This window comes from Canis lupus, chromosome 5, assembly GCF_011100685.1.
Source record: "Canis lupus familiaris isolate Mischka breed German Shepherd chromosome 5, alternate assembly UU_Cfam_GSD_1.0, whole genome shotgun sequence".
Taxonomy (NCBI): domain Eukaryota; kingdom Metazoa; phylum Chordata; class Mammalia; order Carnivora; family Canidae; genus Canis; species Canis lupus.
Genome location: NC_049226.1, coordinates 67,460,276 through 67,473,805, shown reverse-complemented (window position 1 = coordinate 67,473,805; position 13,530 = coordinate 67,460,276).

The window sequence follows — 13,530 nt, the reverse complement described above, 5'->3', positions numbered from 1 at the left end:
CCTGCACAGGTGATTCTGGGGATGAGCATGTTTGGGAGGGACCTGTGGCCCATCTGCGCAGAATGTGTCCATTCAATCCTTGCTTAGTGTACCTCGAAGTCTGAATCTCAGCCACGTGGGAGCGATTTTCTCATGGTAAGGGGCCCTGGCATCCTAGCACAGTGGTGGACTGTGCCTGGGGTGGGGGGCAGGCTGTAGGGGCTCTCAGACATGCTTGTGCACGAGAATCACTTGCCCAAGACCAGGCCACACCTGGAGTTAAGAAAGAACCACAGCAAAAAAAAATTTAAAAAAATAAAAATAAAATAAAATAAAATAAAATAAGAAAGAACCACAGCCTCTGGGGTGAAGTTAAGGGCCACTGGCCTGATAAACCGAGTCCAGCCTCATTCCTGTAGCCTCTGGGGGGAACCTAGGGGGAAGCCATCTAAGGAGGGGGCAAGAATTACAGTCACGGCAGCAAAAGAAGTGCAGAATGGAAATCACCTACTCTTCCTTCCCTTGTCTCAGCTGAAACCAGTCATGGTATCACAGAGAACAGGGGCCTGGTGATAGGGAAGGATCACTTCCCTAATGTGGCCCCAATCTCACAGTGTTCCAGGAGCCTGAAAGCCATAGCTCCTACTGTGACTTGGGGGGCTGTCTGCCCTCCAAAGTCTCCAGGGTCAGGGGAGGACATGATCTTCTTTCTGCCCATTGGGCTCACCTGCTCCAACTGTTGACTATTCTGAATATCACCACCTCTTGCAGCCACTGTGAGGCTTTGGGGGGAGGATGACACAGTCATGCTCCATAGGTGGAGGCCCCTGCGCTCAGTCAGCTCTAGTAGCTTTTCTCATAACAGCCCACAAAGTATTGTTCTCCCTGAGGAGCGTGCTGGGAAGCAAAGCCTGAAAAGACAAGCAGCGGCCAGCTCTCCAGGGCCTCCTCCGTGAGCTGCTTCCAAGAAGGTGAACAGGATCCTGAGCTCTACAGGAGGCCCTCTGAGGGATGCAGGTCAGGGAGTGACAAGAATAGATGCACATTCTTGGAGGAGAACTCTGGTGGGCGTGGGGCATGGTCCAGCAGCAGGAGGCTCACATGGAGGCTGTGAGTAGAAATCCAGGTGAGCCCTGGCAATGGCCTGGCCTAGGGCAGCTCCAGGAGGTCCAGGAGTAGGGCCAGTCTAAAACCAGAGCCTGGACAATTCCCGCCAGGGCCCAGAAAAGCCCTGCAGCACCCAAGTGGCCAAGGGAGCTCCCGATCTACCTGTGGCTCCAGGCAGCCGCCCCTCCTGGAGGCCTGTGGACCCTCCCCGCAGCTCACAGGCCTTCAGGGTTTGGCGGGGGGAGCCATCCCGCCGGCCGCCCGCGCACATCTCGACGGAGCCGGGCGCTCTCAAATGGCTCTGACATGGTGCGAATACACTCTTGTGTCTTTTTGCCATCTGCTGCTGTCATTAAAACATTACATTTCCATCTGTTTTCACACTTTCTCCCCTCCTGGAGGCACACAGCACGAATCCCTAGTCGTGGGCCCGAGCGTTCCCGCACCTCCTGGAACCTGGGAGCTTCTCGGGGACACGCCAGGGTTAGGGCCAATGGCCCTTCTCAGGGGTCAGAGTCGCCAACGTCCATCTAGTTTTTCATTCACCCGAGACCACCAGCTCTGCACCACACCCTGCTAACACACACTTTGGGGGGAGGCACTCACAAAGCATTTTTATTGTGGCTTTTAATCGGTATGCATGATTTTGACATTAAGAGTAAATGAAAAATAAAGTACAGACATTAGTATCCATTTCCCTCAGGATGTATTTAGGGAAGAACACACTCAAGAAGCAAGAGTCAGGGAGCCATGCTGTGGGCTCATATAAATCATCATTCCAGACCAGCCCCAAAGAGGCACCCACCCCACCTGGCCCACCCCCTCCTATAGGGGCACCCCTGACCTTTCATTGAAAAAGGACATCTGCTGCCTCCATTCTGACTGCAAACCTTTTTTTTTTTTTAATTTTTTTAAAATAATCTCTCCATGGAACCTGGAGCTTGAACTCATAGCTCCAAGATCGAGAGTTGCTGCCCCACCAAGTCAACCAGCACCCTTGACCTCAAATGTCCTAGTTTGGGTTCTCCTTCCCAGCTTGTCTCTCAGCTCAGGTGGAAGACCCTGAGGGCAAAGCGTCCCGTGATGGCAACAGAAGCAACCCCATCATGCGATAAGGGCTGCCCTGAGCCTGCGAGACCTCTCGTGATTGACCCCAGACAGTGATGGATTTGACCTTCACTGCCTACCTGCACGCACCCACCCACTTTTGCCCTACATCTTCCTTAGATAAACTGGAAGTATTTTTGACACTTTGGAGACTGTCTTGGAGCTGCTAGCCTGCTCTCTTGCTGGTGTTGGCCTCACTGGAATAAATCCCTTTCTAATCTCCTTACACTTCAGATTCTTGCGGCGGTGGCAATGAGTGGCCTGACCAAGTCTGTCCGGGACCCCCAGAACCAGGCACTCTTGCATCCCTGCGTGCTGGGCTACATCATGAAGGGTCAAGTCCACACAAAACCAAACAACTTCATGAGGTTGTGACCGCACAGGTGGGCTTCGTGGGTCTTCTTACACACAGTTGTGCTAACATCAGCATTATCACTAACTTTTTTTTTTTTTTTGAGATTTTATTTATTTGACAGAGAGCATAAGCCAGGGTGGGGGGAGCAGCAGGCAGAAGGAGACGAGAAACAGACTTCCCGCTAAGCAGAGCAGGGGCTCCATCCCAGGACCCTGGGATCACGACCAAAGCCAAAGGCAGACATTTAATGGCTTAACCGACTGAGCCACCCAAGTGCCTCAATTGTTAACATCCTAGAGGACTCTTTTTTTTTTTAAAGACTTTATTTATTTATTCACGAGAGACACACAGAGAGAAGCAGGCTCCATGCAGGGAGCCTGATGTGGGACTCAATCCCAGGACTCCAGGATCATGCCCTGGGCGTGAAGGCAGCTGCTCAACCACTGAGCCACCCAGGCAACCCTTTTTTTTTAAAGATTGTACTTATTTATTCATGAGAGACACAGAGATAGAAGCAGAGACATAGGCAGAGGGAGGAGACTGAATGTGGGACTGGATCCCAGGACCCCAGGATCACAACCTGAGCCAAAGGCAGACACCCAACCTCTGAGCCACCCAGGTGCCCTCCCCCATTCTTTCTGACAGCTCCTGTGTGGGATGTTAGAGCTGCAGTGGGGGGCCCTCCTCCTACTTTCATGCCCTCCCTGGGCAAGAGCTTCTACAGAGCAAGTGCCCTCCACCTCACCCCTCCCTTGTGGGGAGAGAGAGCTTGCTTGAAGGTAGAGGCTTAGGGACAGGGGCCGGGCAGTGTCATGGGTTTGCTGCAGATTGGGGTGCAGAATTCACCAGGAAAGGTCTCTCTCCCCTTATTCAGCAGGCACCCTCATACGGATGCTGGCTTCACCAGGAATGAAGCCTCCAGCTACAAGAGGCACAAAGCTCAGGACTGGTACTGATACCTTTGGCCCCATGAGAGCATGAGAACTCACCCTGCCTGTGCAAGAAAACCATATCCAGCATCCTGGGACCACACAGCCTCTGACCAGCCCCTCCTGCCTGGGCTCCAGCTCACAGCCCTCATCCTGTTGCCATGGGCACTAAAAGCCTGGGATGAAGCTGCGATTAGCCGCAGCAGGTTGCTGAGTGCGCTGGAGGCCTCTGAGTGGTGCCTAGGGAGATATGGGGGCTCCCCTTACCCTGCACCCCAGCATGTAGACCGAGCCAGTCTTCAGGGCTCATGCCCAGCACCAGCCCTGAGGCCCAGCATCTCCCTGGTGCCCAGAGTCATAAGCGGGAACTGTGAACACACTTGCATGACCTGACTTGGGCCCTGTGCTCCTGCCACCCTCCATCACAGCACACTGGGGTAGCGGCTGGCCACAGCAGGAGGAGATACACAGAGCAGGTTTGAACTCAGCTTTAGCCTGACAAAGCCCAGCTCCTCACAGCCATGTAGTAGAGCCATGGCTCACCCACCCAGGGACCAGGGAGTAAGACATTGATGTTTGCTGTCCTAAGCCATTGATTTTGGGGAGCACGTTTGTCTTAGTTTGTTTGAGTTGCTAGAAATTTATTTCTCATGGTTCTGGAGTTTGGGAAGTCCAAGATCAAGGCACTAGTAGATTTGGTGTCTGGTGAGGGCCTGCTTCTTGGTTCACACTTGACCATGTCCTCACAAGGCGGGATCTCTCTGGAGGTCTCTCTGGTAAGGGCACCAATCCATTCCCCAGGGCTCCGCCCGCATGACCTCGTTCACCTCCCAGAGGCCCCCCTCCTTACACCATCACACTGGAGATTGGGTCTCAATGTAAAATATGGGAAGGTGGGTACACATTCAGATTATAGCTGGGGTTGTTTGTTACACAGTAGTGTGACAGCCAAAGGAAAGCTGCCTAATACACTATCTCTAAGGGTTTCCTCCAAGAGGATCCTATGAGTTGGAAGTGCTCAGAACAGTGCCTGGCACACAACCAGCAATTTGAGCGCGAAGTAACAGAAACGTTGAATACCTGTTGTGTGTGAGCTCTGGTAGCATGCTGATGAGTGAGACTGATCTTTTTTAAAAGATTTTGGGCAGCCCGAGTGGCTTAGCAGTTTAGCGCCACCTTCAGCCCAGGGCCTGATCCTGCAGACCCAGGAGATTCCCATGTCAGGCTCCCTGCATGGAGCCTGCTTCTCCCTCTGCCTGTGTCTCTGCCTCTCTCTCTCTGTCTCTCATGAATAAATAAATAAAATCTTTAAAAAAAAAATTATGTATGTATGTATTTAGAGAGTGTATATGAATGGGGGTAGAAGCAGAGGGAGAGGGAGGACCCTCCCAGAGTGGTCTGGCCTTTACCCTGGGCTCCTGGTAGGTGACCTCTAGGCTCTAGGAATGTCCTGCCTGATAAGAGTATCTTTGTTTACCTGGAGCCTCCGGTCACGCAGAACAGCCTAACAGTGTGATTTACTGTGGTATCAGCCTGACCTCCAGAGGGCTTGGACACTGAGGTCACCATGTGGGCGGCCAGCCCTGTCTGTGTGGCCAACTCCCAGCAAAAAGTGCAGACACCCCGGTGGCTCAGAGTGCTCCCCTGGTTGGCGGTACCCTGAGTGTGCGTCATCCCAGAGCCTGGATGCTGCCTGCAAGCCTTTCCCTACACTCTCTCCTGGGCCCCACCCTTGTCACCTCTGCCCTTTGAGGATTGTAATCTCCATTCTTTCACCATAAGAAACCATAAACACGGCCAGGTCAGCACAGCTTTTCTGAGTTCTGAGTCCTACTAGGGGATTACTGAACCCCGAGAGTGGTCTTGGGATCCCCCCACCAAACTGCACTTCTCTTCCCCCCTCCTTACCTGTGTGCTCCCTGATTACCTTCCAAATAAAGTCTTTCCTAGCAGAGTCTTTGCTGGGGTTCTGCTTCTCCAGAAATGTGACTAACACAGGGGGAGCCACACGGTGTCTGATAGAAGCCAAACACAGGTGCCACCGTCAGAACAGTCTAGGAGGGATGCAGGGACACCAAAGACTTGATGCTCTTGAAAAAAACAAAGCCCAGAACCACTGCCTCCCATCCTAGAGATGCATTGTTACCAGGATCCCGCAGCTGGCAAGGACAGAGCTGGGACTCAGGCTCACGTGACTTCAGGGTCCGTGCCTTTGGCCAGGCTCAGGTTTACATGGTGGTGGGCAAATAGAAGGCCCAAGAGCACCCGAAGCAGCCCCCGACCCCGGCCGGCCCCGCCCCTCCGTATGAAGTCATTCTCTTCACTTCTGCACCTGCGTGCGCTCCGTCGCGTCTGCCCAGCCCAAGAAACAGGGTTTACTGTTCATTACAGATGACCTTTATTGATAATGCAAAAAAGGAATTATAAATCACTTTGTGGACTGTTTTGATATCTGTAAAACAACTCGTAAAAAACAGAGCCACTCTTCTGCAAGAAGTTCTTGTGTGTGTCCCTCTCCTGCGTACCCGTCTGTGTGGCCCAGGGTGCAGGGAGGATTCGTTTGTCCAGAAGAGAGCCTCTCCCTGCCACCCCGGTGGCCGTCACCGTGAATGTGTGGGTGTTAGGAGTCCCCACTCGGTGGGGCCTGGGAAACATGGCTCTGGAAGCAGGCAGGGCTGATTCCTTGCTCTTCTTGCCACATTGCAACTGGTGGGCTCCCAGAATCCTTTGTTTTCCCGGCCAGTATCCAGCGACCTCAGCACAGCTGTCCCAGGCAGCCACACCCCCAGAGACATGTGAGTTGGGGGCTGCTGGAGCAGGAGCCAGTGAGGACAATCTCCGACCTGTGCCTCCTCCTCAGGCCTCAGGGTCTATTTCTCCATCCTCTGGGCACGACCCTGTCTCATCCAGCCAGACTAGGACAAAGAGGAGGAATCAGCATCTGAATGGGCACCCCCCACATCTGAGTCCCCTCCCCTCAGAGCTCCAAGGCCAGAACCTCTGGGCTCCATGCTCTGTACCACCACCCCGAGCTCCCCCCACATACAGGGAGGTAGGGATGCTGACAGGGGACCTGGGTGACACTGGGTCTTGTGGGCCTTCCCCATGCACCTGCTGCCCACACTCCGAGCTCGCCCGGGTCCCTAGCTGAGGTTCCTGGGATTGTACCCCTGGGCCCCACCCTTGGCTCAGCATCTTTTGGCAGGTGCCTTCAAGTCCAGGGCTGGATGTGAGGTCAATACCTCCACACAGCTAGCTGTCCTAGAGATGAGAAGGCAAGGCCTGGGGTGGGGGGGGCTGCTCTAAGTCACCCAGGGGGGTCCAACCCATTGCCTGGGGAAGCTCAGGTATGTAATCATCACTTGGAGCCAGCAGCCCCAGAGGTGGTCTCCATCTGCTCTAAATATCACTGGTGGAAATATGAACAATACAGCCACTGTGCAGGGCATGAAATCAGACCCTGACCTTCTTGTGGCCAATCCTCCTCAGCTTCTCTGAGGCACCATTTTACAGATGGAGGAACTCAAGACTCAGGGAGGGTCAGCGTCTTACTCAGTGTCACAAGGTGCTAAAGTCACAGAGCAGGGATCCGAATGCAGGGTTTTCTGACCTCGAGGTCTGGGCCCTTTATCCTATGTCTCTGCTCTCTGAAAGAGGGTCTGAGCAGGCAGGACAGGAAGAAACGACTGTGCAGGTCGTCTGCGCTGATTCACCCCGGAGCTGGTTACTTAAAGAGGCCTCTCCGGGTTTTAGGAATTCCTCTGCAAGCTCAGGGCCTCTGACCTTGTAATGTCTCCCCACACTCCCATTGGCCCTGGGGGCAGGGAAGGTGGTTATGACCCCATTTTGCAGATTGGGGACACCAAGGCTGGCAGGGCAGGAAGCCTGACGGCAGAGCAAAGGGCCGGAGCCTCTGTGGCCTGCACTGAGCTCTCTGGTTGGACACTGGAGCAAGAGCCCAGCTCTTCCCCCACCTTGCTGTGTGCCCTCGGGTGACTCACTGTCCCTCTTTGGACCTTAGCTTTCCCAACTGTAAACTAGAGATAAGAGCGGTACTCACAGCCCTCAGGGTTGGAAGGAGAATAAACACCTGTGAGCAGCATTCAGCCTGGCGTCTGGCACTTGGGAAGGTGACCAGGAAGATCACCTGGTGTGAGTCATTGATGAGAAGGCCCAGAACCAGGCCTGACATAGGGCCCGGCCCAGAGGGGGTCCTGTGGCTTCCTCCTGAGTACCCACCCTGGTGGGCAAGCTGCGATCCAGGCTCAGCACTTCTGGAAAAGTCTACCCAAAGCCCCCCAGCAAACTTCTGGAGCCCCACATCGGCCTGGTTGGCCTGTGCTCCCTGACGGCTGGTGGGCTGACTGATGCTGGCCACTGGGAGGGCGCCTCGCTAGGGGCACAGGGTGAGCTCCAGGTCACACGGCTGGGTCTGAATCCCAAGCCTGCCACTTACCAGCTACATGGCGAGCGTCTCCACCCCTCTGAACCTCAGTGTGCCCATCTACCAAACGGGGATGAAAACAAGACCTAGCCCAGAGTCACCCTGAGGACCCCATGAGGAACAGCTCACTGTTCATATCAGTATTTCTTCTGATTATTTTTTGAAACAGCAGCCACAGACAGCACCTAACACAGGCGTGGCTCCAGAAATCTCTTTGATGAACAGGTTGTCTCACCGGCTCCAACAGCATCCACAGAGGGCAGGTGGGGGCACGGGTCTGCCTTTCTTTCTGGGAACAAGTCTGTCTCCTCCCCGCTCCCTGCAGCTGGAAGGCCCAGAGAGCAGCTCGGCCCAACATGGTGTTTCCAAGCCCATCCCGTCCAGCTGAACTGCTGTGGCCGGCAAGCCGGAGCACCCGTCCCCAGCTGGCAGGGGAAGGCACATCCATCCATTACCTCGCTGGGCCCGCCCAGCCCCATCCATCACTGGCCCTGGCTGCCGGCAGGGGCTGTCTAGCTAATTACTTAATATGCCACATCTTGCTGAGGGTGGTGCATGCAAGGGGCCCTCGGTGGATCGTACGCAGATCCAAGCATAAATTTTTAACAAACCCCAGCAGGTGGGGACGTGGGCTCAGAGCCACGGAACAAAAGGGGACCCCGTGAGCTGTCCCCAGCCAGGCCCCTCAGACACACTGGCAGTAGTGGCAGGGCGGCCTCACCTGTCTGCCTGGAGTCCCGTGGCAGCATCATGCCCGTGGGGGTCGGGGGGGTGATGATGATGTTGGGCACATCCAGGTGCTTGTCGCTCAGGACGGGGGCCTCGTCATGGCTGCTGCCGCTGCTGCTGCCACACATTTTCAAGCCTGAGAGGGCAGGCCGTGGGACACACACATACACACAGGACAGGCAGACAAGCATCAGTGGCCACTGGGAACTGCCTGCTGCAGGCTGCCTGCCTCCCTCCCTCAGCACCACTTCTCAGGCAGGACGGGAGTGCTGTCCCCACTTCGCATGCACGGGACCCCCGGCGCAGAGCCGTTGAGTGACCTGTCCAAGCTTGCATCGTTTAGGGAGGGCACCGAGTTTTACCTGCTGGGCTCACTAACGTGGCTCCAGCGCCCAGCGCGGCGTGTGACACGCGGAGGGCGCCCAGAGCAAGACTCTGAACGGATGCGGGCAGCGCAGTGCGGACCAGAGCCAGGCCCGTGTGACGCGGAGCCGCACCTGCCCATACCGCTCCCCCTTGTCACCTTCTGAAAGAGTGTTTGTGGGATGCGGCGCATTTCTCCCTAGTGCATTTGACTAGATTTCCCAGTGGAACTGTCTGAGCCTGGCGTTTTCTTTGTGCAAAGACTTTGGATTATGAATTTGGTGTCTTTCACAGACAGGGCGCTAGCCAGGTTTTCTGTTTCTTTTCCTGTGTCAGTTTGGATAAGCTGGGCTTTTCCAGGAACCTGGCCATTTCTTCCACGTTGGTGAATTTGTGGTCCTGGGGCTTCTGCTAATGAAGTTCGGGTGACCCAGCCACGCCCAGTTACAGACCTCCCGGCTGACACAGAAGCACCCAAACCATCCACACCACACGCCTGCCTTGCTCCGTCATACTTCCTGTCTGAGTCAGTGGAACCACGACCCGCTAGAAACCAGAGTATCCACCACAATTCCGTTTTCTGCTTCACCCTCCAACCCCCAAGCTGACCTAACCAATCACAAGCCAACAGGTGCCATCCCTCAGCATCTTTGCCATCCTTCTCCTTCCCCATGCTGCTAACCAGTTCTTTCTGCCAGGAGCTATGAACCTAATCATACCTGATCTTGACAACTGGCTATAAGCAGTAGCTCCCAAAGTGTGTTCCCTGGAACACAGGCCTCTGAGACTCCCTCAGGAAGAGGGTCCCACGATCACATGAGTTCGGGAATACCACATAGTTGAATGTTGACCGGATCCCATCCAATCTATCTTTCTCTTGGAGATTCTCATGGATATTAGAGAATTAAAGGCTCTGAGAAGTCCTGCAGTAGGGAAGCAGTTTTAAGTGGGCTTAATCCTGGGCTTCCTGAACTTAAATAATCTTGGGGTCTGTTTTTGGGGGAAGGTCTGTTAATATCTCACAGAACCATGAGTCATGAAATACATTTTGGGAAATGTTGATCATAAATTACAGCCAGTCTTCACAATCTGGGCTGAACTACTCACATGCAACCTTATTTTCTGCCATCTGCCCACACGCCCCAAACTGCTCACAGTTCCCAAAACCCTGGGCTCCCAGCACCTTCGGGCCTTTGCATGTGCTACTCTCTGCCTGTAATGCTCTTTCTTTCTTTGCTGGGATAATGGGCTCCTACTTACCCTTCAAAGCCCAGCAAAATAGGCTCTTCTTTGGGGAAGATGTCCCAGCAAATGTGACCCCTCCCTCCTTTGTCCTTCTACACTGATTCATTCATCAATCTTCTTCCAGCACTGATCACACTGTATTGAAACATTAGTTCTTAATTCTGTCTCCCTTTACCACCAGCGTCTGGAGGGCGGCCAGTGTCTCACTCATCTGTTTCCCTTGGGCCCACATGGTGCCTGGGGGAGAGCAAGTGGAGTGCTTTAAACTGTAAACGAGAAACACCTCCAGGCACCATTGAGCTGGGTGTTAGCATCCCTGGCTCTGGGCCCCACCACTTTGTTTCTCACCCCAAACAGCCCCGGACTGGGATGACATTTGCTAAGGTCCCTGGGTCCCTGGCCAACAGCAGGAGCTGAGTAATGGGGTGATGGATGGTCATTCCTGCTGCTCCTCGACAGCTCCTGGCTGGGGGGGAAGTCACTGGTTCTCAAGCACGTCCCCAAGAGGCAGAGTCTAATTCACCTCCCCTTCAGTGTGGTTGGACTTAGCACAGATTATAGTGCACAGCCCATGACAGAAGGCATGGCATGTGACTTCCAACACAAGGTCACAAAAGACTGCAACTTCTTCCTTTCCCTCTCACTCTGGGGTATGCCAGGCACCAAGCTGCGGGGATGAGCAAGGGGTGGGGGTGGGGGCGGGGGGCGGGCCTGTGTGGTGAGGAGCTGAGTCTTCCTGCCAACAGCCGTGTGAGGGAGCCATCAGGAAATGAGTTCTCCAGCCCAGTCAAGTCTTTGGATGACACTGCAGCCCTGGCTGACAGCTTGAAGGTAGCCTGACAAGAGATCCTGAGCCAGAACCTCCCACGAAGTCAGTCCTGAATACCCAAGCCACAGACACCAAGATAATAAATGTTAAAGCCACGGAGTTTGAGGGTAATTTGTTATAGAGCATTGGAAACCGATGCAGTCCACACAGCTCACTCTGACCATAGGGGGAAAGGACAGCAGGTGCACAGTGGGAATACCACACCCACCGTGCCATGGGAAAGTCATAAGGGGCTTCTCAGGGTGACCTTTGGTCACCTAAGGGGTGTTCCTCTGATGGGAAGTTCATGCCTGGACAGTCAAAGATAGCCTGTTCGAATCCACAAAAGCATGAACATCAGATGACCTAAAGCAATGGAATCGGGCCAATTTCTTGGCCCATCTGTAGCTTGACCTGGGCTGTGAGCTCAGAAGAGCTGCCAGCAGCAGGCACAGTGGGGAGTGCCCTAACTGTAAATCAGGCCAGCTGCTCACTATCAGTGTGACCCTGGGCAAGTCACATCTCCCCTCCAGGCCTCTGTGTGGTCAAGAATTCAACCAACTCGCAAAGAGGTCTGGCCTCTGTGCTTGGAGGCCCTGGATGCCATGCCTGGCAGGAGAACTTTTGTTTGCCTGAGGGCCCTCGTCACATTGGAGAGTCAAGCCACATGGCCTTTGGGTGACACTCAATGGGACTGGAGACAGATCTTCCACGTGAGCAATCAATTGTGCCTTTGTAATGGAGTCCCAGTGTATTTGTGTCCTTGGGCTGCTGTGACAAAGGGGCTCAAACAATAGAACTCTACTCTCCCACCTTCTGGAGGCCCGAAGTCCGAGAGCACCATGCCGGCAGGGCTGGTTCCTCCTGAGTCAGCAAGGAAGACCGTGTCCCAGGCCTCTTCCCCGGGCTTTCAGTGGTTTGCTGGCAATCTTTGGTATCCTTTGGCTCACAGACACATCACCCCAATTTCTGCCTTCATCTTCACACAGCTTTTCCCTGTGTGTGAGTCTATGACAAAATTTTCCCTTTTCATAAGGACACCAGTCATATTGCATCATGGACTATAATCCATAATAATCCATACTGGATTATTACCTACACAGTATGACTCCTCCTTAACTAATCACATCTGCAAACATCGTATTTCCAAATAAGGTCACATTCTGAGGGTACTGGGGGCTAGGACTTCAATATGTGAATTTGGGGGGACACTATTCAGCCCAGAAACACCCAGTAAAACCTCTGAACACCCGGACACCTGGGTGGCTCAGTGGTTGAGTGTCTGTCTTCAGCTCGGGTGGTGCATCAGGCTCACCATGGGGAGTCTGCTTCTCCCTCTGCCAATGTCTCTGCCTCTCTCTCTGTGTTTCTCATGAATAAATAAATAAAACCTTAAAAAAAAATTTCTGAGCATGGAGGGCCACATGACCTTCCCTGGTTGGCACCCCTCTGTGCTGTGTGTCACACATCTATACCAAGAGTGTAACGCATGTATCACTCTGTGAGGAGAGGACGATGAGAGCTCTGTCTGGACATTTCCTGGTCTCTGCCCCACACACTCCCTCTGATTGGCTGATTGGACTCTGTGTCCCTTCCCTGTAATAAATCATAACCATGAGTACAAGAGCTTTCAGAGAGTTCTGTGAGTCTTTCTAGGAAAGACTGCAGCTGGGGTCAGAAGTGAGGGTGTTCTGTGGACTGTGTTCTCTCTGACTTCCTGTTTTCACTGACAAAATGGGGTGGGGGGGACCCACCTCTGTGGCTGGAGAGAGGATGACACAGCACCTGGCACCCTGCCTGCTCCCGCTGAACACGGCAGCCTTCCCGCCCTGCACGGCTTCCTCCGTCACTCACACCAAACTCAGGCCTGGAGTCTCTCTCCCAGGCAATGCCCCAGCCTCCTCCCAGTCCTGAACCCCGATCCTATTTCCTCCCTGGGCTGGTGCCCACCCCCGCCCAATCTCCCAGGCCAGTTAGTTCTGCAGGAAGAGGCCATCTCCCAATCAGACTACAGGCCCCTCAGGATCACCCAGGGAGGCTGCTGCCAACTCCATCTGAAGCAGTACAACCCAGAATGTAAAACAGGTAAAAGGAAGGCACTCGGAGGAGGCCTTCCTGTTATCACGTGTACTGGTGGACATTGACGGATTCTTTGCTGCATGCCAGACACGGTGCTGAGCCCCCAATGGACTCTTTCTCCTTTGGTCTCCACTGCTCCCCCCTGCTGTGTGAAGGCTAACCAGCCCCATCTCATGGATGTGGAGACTGAGGACCAGAGGAAGAACCTGCACTCCGTTGGTTCAACAGCTAGCGTATTGGAGTCAGGATCTGAACCCAAACCCAATCTGACTCCAAATGTTGGTGATTCTTTTAAGCACAATTCTAATTCTATATATTGGAGCTGGCAAACTTTCTGAAAAGGACCAGACAGTAAATATTTTTTACTTTGGGGGCTATGTGGTCT